This window comes from Lontra canadensis, unplaced genomic scaffold (assembly GCF_010015895.1).
Source record: "Lontra canadensis isolate GAN:19392208 unplaced genomic scaffold, GSC_riverotter_1.0 scaffold4, whole genome shotgun sequence".
Lineage (NCBI taxonomy): Eukaryota > Metazoa > Chordata > Mammalia > Carnivora > Mustelidae > Lontra > Lontra canadensis.
The window spans coordinates 25279073-25285492 of NW_022630998.1; positions in this window are offsets into that span (position 1 = coordinate 25279073).

Sequence of the window (6420 nt, forward strand, 5' to 3'; positions counted from 1 at the left end):
ATCATTGAACCACTTCAGGGAACAAACACTCAAATAATGCCCAGGTTAATTCTGTTGACTTAGACTGAATATATACATTTGCTCTTTTCTTTATCTTTTTATTCTTTGGAACTCCAAGCCTTTCCTGAAATTTAGCCATAGTTCTAAAAATCTAGCAACCATTTAATAGAATGTTTTTTCACCTTCCACACACAAAGTCAGTGTTTTCTAATGGAATTAGCTAAGAGTTGGGTGCCAGGAGATTTGCTCAGAAGCTAACTCACAGCTACCTTGCGAGGATAAGTGAAAAAATGAACTGGAACAGTGCTTTGGAAACAAACTAAAACATCAAAAAATGGGGCTTATACAAGTTAGTCTTGACTGCAATTCAAGAATAAAGTTAAAAGAAATCTCACCTGTTGGCTCCTGATTCCAGAAGGCTGCTTGGAGTTACTGCTGTTGGAATGTATTGCCAAAAATTTGAAGTATCTTTGCAGAATCACATTAACAGCATCTTAATCTCTGTGAACTGCTCTGCTAGTACCCTGTACAAGTATGGTCCTCATTCTCCTCCCTTCAGCTGGCCATTTCCTTTGATTCTTTTATTAATCCTAAATTAAACTCTCCCTTCTCTTTCATGCTTCCTCCATATGCTTTCTTACCTGAAGACTCACCTTTTTACAGTTTTCTGGATCCATGAATTATGACTTTTTTCTACTGAGTCTTTGGGCCACTTATCTCTGCCATCTACCACTCCTTCACTGAAAGCCTCTTTTTTTAATATATATGAAATGGTGCAGATATCAGTGGGGATGATTTGAAATGAAGAAGGAAAAGAAGAAATAACAGAACATAAATAGGGTGCTATGTTGAAGAAAGTGGATGTCAATATGAGAGCAGATGGTGTAGATAAACTCCATATTAATATGGTCAACTCGTTTCATTTGCCACATGGCTGCAATTGTAAACCATACATGTAACTCAGAAGTCTAACAAGCTCTGCAGGTGCTTTTTCATTGATGCTCCTCAGTCAAGAGCTATGTCAGAATCGATTCTTTTTGTATTTGTCCAACAGGCAGAGTACCCCACAATGTAGAGGTCATTTTTTCAAAGCGAACGATTTGTAAGCAGTCTCATTTTTATGTTAGCAGCAAACAATCTCCTTCAAAGTTTAGAGGAGAGATACCTATATACTCCTGACATGCCTTGGTTTCAGTTCTGTAATAGGACTCTGCTGTGTCTTGGAACACATGCCCCAAAAAGAAAAAGTGAACGTACACCACTCTGTGTTGCTAAAGTAGAAGAAAGAAATCTCCGTGTAGCAGTTCATTTCTTCTCTACTCTGTATGTTGGAGATGAAACAGAAGTTGGAGTCCAGGCAATGACCAACGATCACGGGGCCCTAAATTATAACAACTTCCCAAAATGCTGGCTTGGGAGATTAAATCTGAAGCTGGTGACAAATTTAGAATCCAAGGTGCTTATCAACAAATAGATAATTTCAAAATCTCCCAGTGGCCCCCTGGTGAATATAAAATAAAGGCCACACTTAGCAAGTGGACATTTAGAGCTCTCCATAGTCTGATAAAACCCATCTTTCCAATGTTTAAACTACTTCCATTTACTAATAACCCTCATATCCTGTAGAAAAAAATCTATTCTCTGTTACTTAAAAACATTATACAGATTCCAGGTTCTACAATTTTGTTTATATGTAGCTCTTTTTTGAGATGTCTACCCTCTTATCTCCCAACTTATCTAAACAACATCCTCCCTTTGGATCCATCCTACAGGCTCATGACATTTATGTTTCCTTTCCAGCGCTTCAGACCTTGGTGACTCTCTCCTCTGATCTTCTAAACAACTGATTTCCCACCCTACCCATAAAGCTCTTATCATGGGCTATCTTTGATTGCCAGTTAACATTTTTTTACATATATCCTGTCCTCTCTACCAAATTATGCTGTGCCAGATGCTATGATTAAGCCCAGAGTGTAAATTCCTTGGAGATAATTACTCACTTCTTTGTACAACCTTTACAAAAAGGCACTCATTGTATTTGTCAGTGGATCATTTTATTGAATTCTTGCATTTTAAATGTAAGTGCATGATCAATGTTAAATGTTCAACTCCAAATTTCTCTAACTGTAGAGACGTTTGCCAAATTGAGTCTGGCTTTATAAAAGCATATTGCTAGGCATTAATGTAAGCCTGAGATAACACCCTAAAATCTAAGTTAGAAAAATACAGATTGAAAGCCTAAGAAATAAAGTAGGGATATCATTTTAAAATTCCCTTTAAAAATCTGTAGTAAAGACATCTTTTTAAATATAATTGTTTTTTAAAGACATCTTTTCAAAATAATTAATAGTCTGACCATCAACACAGTATTATAAGACATTTTTAAAAAACAGATCTGTGGGATTGACCTCATCTGGTATTCACAGCAAAAATAAAACATGCAAACTAGCTTGTGTTGAAAAGATGCTGAGACAAACCTGGTCAGTATATTCTCAGCTAAGCTCTGAAAGAAACATTCTAAATAACCTAGGACAATGGAGCATTCTACAGGGAATTTGGGAAAGTAAATTAAAGAAGGTGACATTCTAGAAGGTGATATTCTAGAAAAATAAATTTAGTGACAAAGACAAATTTTACACCAGCTGCAATGTGATTATATCTACATAGGACTACCGCACAAACTTTTTATACCAAATTAAACATCCCATTCAGCCAAACAGTTGTAAATTCAGTCAAACAACCAAGTGGATTGCCTCTATCCCATTAATTGGCTGGTCGACTGAATTGATTCAATGTTTAGGCCTTAAAAAATTTGGCTCCAAAAAAAAAATTTTGGCTCATAACTTAAAGTGGCCTTAGAATGCAAAGAGTCTATAGCTGTAAAAACCATTTTCTCTGCTTAAAGTAAGTAACATACACGACGTTGTGCCACAGACCATCAGCTTTCCACCAAAGATGGGTGTTTCATCAATAGCACAGAGTTGCTGCTAGAAAGGGGCTGGAGTCAGGGAGTCCATTTCCCAGCCCCCTTGCATTAGGTGAAACCCTTGGCTAGTTCTAGTATTGAAGAGAGAGAGAGAGAGAGAGAGAGAAGATGGTTTAAAAAAAAAAAAAAAAAAAGCTGTGCCTTCTCCACAATTCTTCTCTCCCTACGTGCCCAGGCTCTTGTCCGTTACGTGTTTGCATCATTGCTACACTAGTCTTTATGGTTGCAAGAGATCTTGTCATAAGCTAAGCGTATTAGTCAGCTCAGGCTACTAGAACAAAATAACAGACTGGATGACTCAAACAACAGACATTTAGTTATCACAGTTCTGAAGGTTGGGATGTCCAATATCAAAGTACCCCCAGATCTGGCTTTTGGTGAAGGCTGTCTTCCTGGCTTGCAGAAAGCTGCAATCTTGCTATATCCTTACATGGCCAAGTGAGGAAGCTCTGGTGTCTCTTCCTCTTCTTATAAGGATGCTAGTGCCATCATGGGAGTTCCATCCTTATGATCTTATCTAAACCAAATTATATCCCAAAGGCCCCACCTCCTAATACCATGATATGCGGGAGGTAGGGGGAGGGGCGGGGGCAGGGAGCAGTTAGGTCTTCAGTATATGAATTATAAAGTTGGGGGCAGGCGAGGGACACAAACACTCAGTCCATAACTTTTCTCTTCTCAAATCTGATATATACTAACTTCTATTTGCCTATTCAAAGGTTCAAGACAGTCTTAGAAGAGTCCGATCCTCCAGTGAAAACTGAGACCACTATCCATGTACCATAATTTGGCATTTGATGATAATCAAAAGAATGGTGGTGGTGATAATACAAAGGTGATGATAATAAAAACTAAATGGTTTTTCGTTTGTTTTTAGAAAAGAGTTTTCAAAACAATTTGTTAATATAACTGCTAAGTTTAAAGGCTTCTCTTTTCAGTCTTTCAAAAAGGAAAAAAATAATTATTTCGATTAAAACTGAGTTAGGCAGAGTTTAAGCAGTCTATAATTATCAGAAAAAAAAAAAAAAAAAAAGAAAAAGACTGTTTGAGCCTGTTGCAGTTTATTCCCCTCAAGGCATTCATTGGGAAGATCCCTGGGGCATCACTGTAGCCTAGTACTAAAGTTACCAATTCAAACCACAGTCCATCCAGGAAAGCCCCCTGCAGAGCCCTTACTATTATTACTCAGTGCAAAGGACTGCATTGTCTTCCTAAACATCTAATTTAGAATTAACTTACATGAGCTCTTATCTGCACCACAGTCTTGTGGAGCCGCCAGTATTACCCTGAACCTGGACTAGGTCAAAATATAAAGCTTGGGTCCTGTGAATTGCAAAGAAGTGAGACAACCCCCGATGTGTCCAGAAGACCTTAGAAATGAAACATACTTGATCTAATTGTTCTACAATTTCTTTAACTGTTAACTAATGTTAGCATTTATAAGGGAATACAGCAACTTAAGCAAAAATCCCATTTTTTAATATATAAAAATGACTTTTCCTTGGTTTGAACTGATTTCCCCCCTTTCAGCCAATTTGAGCTGTTATTTGGGGTTTCCAAATATAATAGTGCTTCTGACCATTCTTAATTGCACCTTAATGTGTGTTAAGCACAGGAGTGTGTGCAAACAGACTCGACTTTTCTAGTCTTTGACTGTTCCTTGCCTCTGGCCTCTGTCAGAGAGGCTTGCTAACTACATCTCAGGGGAGCAATCACACAGCTTGACTCTGCCTGTGGCTCTGACTATTGGGACTTCCTGAAGTCACAACCACTTTGGCGTCCAGAACTGGGGCACGGCGTGTCTACTCTTCATAAAATCCAGAGACTGCAAGTGTGAAACGTGAGAGCTGATTAGGGATGCACCTTAAATGGTATCAAGGGAGCCAGTTAGCAATGCAAAATATTGGATAATATAAACATAACATTCACTGCCAGTAGATCCCTTATGTGAGTTCCACGAAAAACAAAATACAACAGAAAAAAAATTGGAGGTGAGCAATAAATACAAAATTTCTTCAAAGATAATTTTATGTAAAAGTTCAATTTCATGGGAGAAAAAATTCATAATAAAATGATGTGGAATGAGGTGCCAGAAAAAAAATTGATATGTCTATTTGTCTTTCTGGAACTTGCTTGGTATTAATCATTTCTAATGGGTACATCTAGTCCTCTTTATACATACACCGTCTTTCTTGCGTATTATTGATTGAGAGAATTTGAAGTTAGAAGATGCAATTATTTTGGCTGTATTTAACCTGTTTCTGTGACTACAATATAATGATTCCATTTTGCCTCTTTAAAAAGCCAAAGTAATCTTGATTGAGAAATTTCTTTTTTTAATTATCAGTTTTTAAGGAACATAGCATCATGCTTAGCAGAAGGGCCCTTTCTTCCTCATAATTCTCGTGTTGCTACTCTCTTGTCAGCCTAGGCTTTCAGAGAGAGGAGAAAAAAATCTTCATAAAAGCTTTGGCCTAATTAACAAGAATGAACTAGATTTTATGATGAACAATTTATAGGCAGTTAATAGAGCTCATACACGGTAGCCAGGAGCTAGATAATTTATCATAAAAGGAATTTCAGTTACACTCCTAATCCCCATTCTCTTGATATTGCAACCAACTGCATTTACAATTGCCACTTTTATAAGCTTTGATTTACTGACAAATGTTGCTGCATTTTATAGAGTCATAATGAAACTTATAAATGCAGTAAATACTTGTATCTCTGCCCATATGCTTCAAATACTTTGCCAAACAATTTACTCTTCTACATTGTTATCTCTAGATGAAAATAATTTTTCAAAGATCTCCTAAGGATTCTTCATACTAGCACAAATAATAATAAAAGTAATAGCAAATTGTTTATTAACCATCCTAAATATTTCTTGAAAAGAAACTGATTTACCCCTAAAAGAACAACACAGCTGCTGTAATGAGTTATGAATGGTAAGTACTTTTCAAAATTATAAATAAGATGAAATAGCAAATATCCAAACATAATTTTTTAAAAGGCAGAATCTAAAGTAGGTGAGACCCAGGAGATCAGATTGTCTCTTATCGCTTTGTGTCTTACCGCTGTTCCTATTTTATTTTATTTTTACTTTTTTAGAATTTTTATTTGACAGAGAGAGAGAGATAGTGAGAGAGGTAACACAAGTGGGAGTGGGAGTGGGCAGGGGGAGAAGCTGACTTCCCACCAAGCAGGGAGCCCAATGCAGGGCTCCATCCCAGGACCCTGGGATCATGACCCGAGCCAAAGACAAACATTCAATGACTGAGCCTCCCAGGCGACCCTGCTGATCCTATTTTTTTTTTTTTTTAGATTTTTTTTTTTATTTGTTTATTTGACAGACAGAGATCACAAGTAGGCAGAGAGGCAGGCAGAGAGACAGAGGGGGAAGCAGGCTTCCCACTGAGCAGAGAGCCCGATGC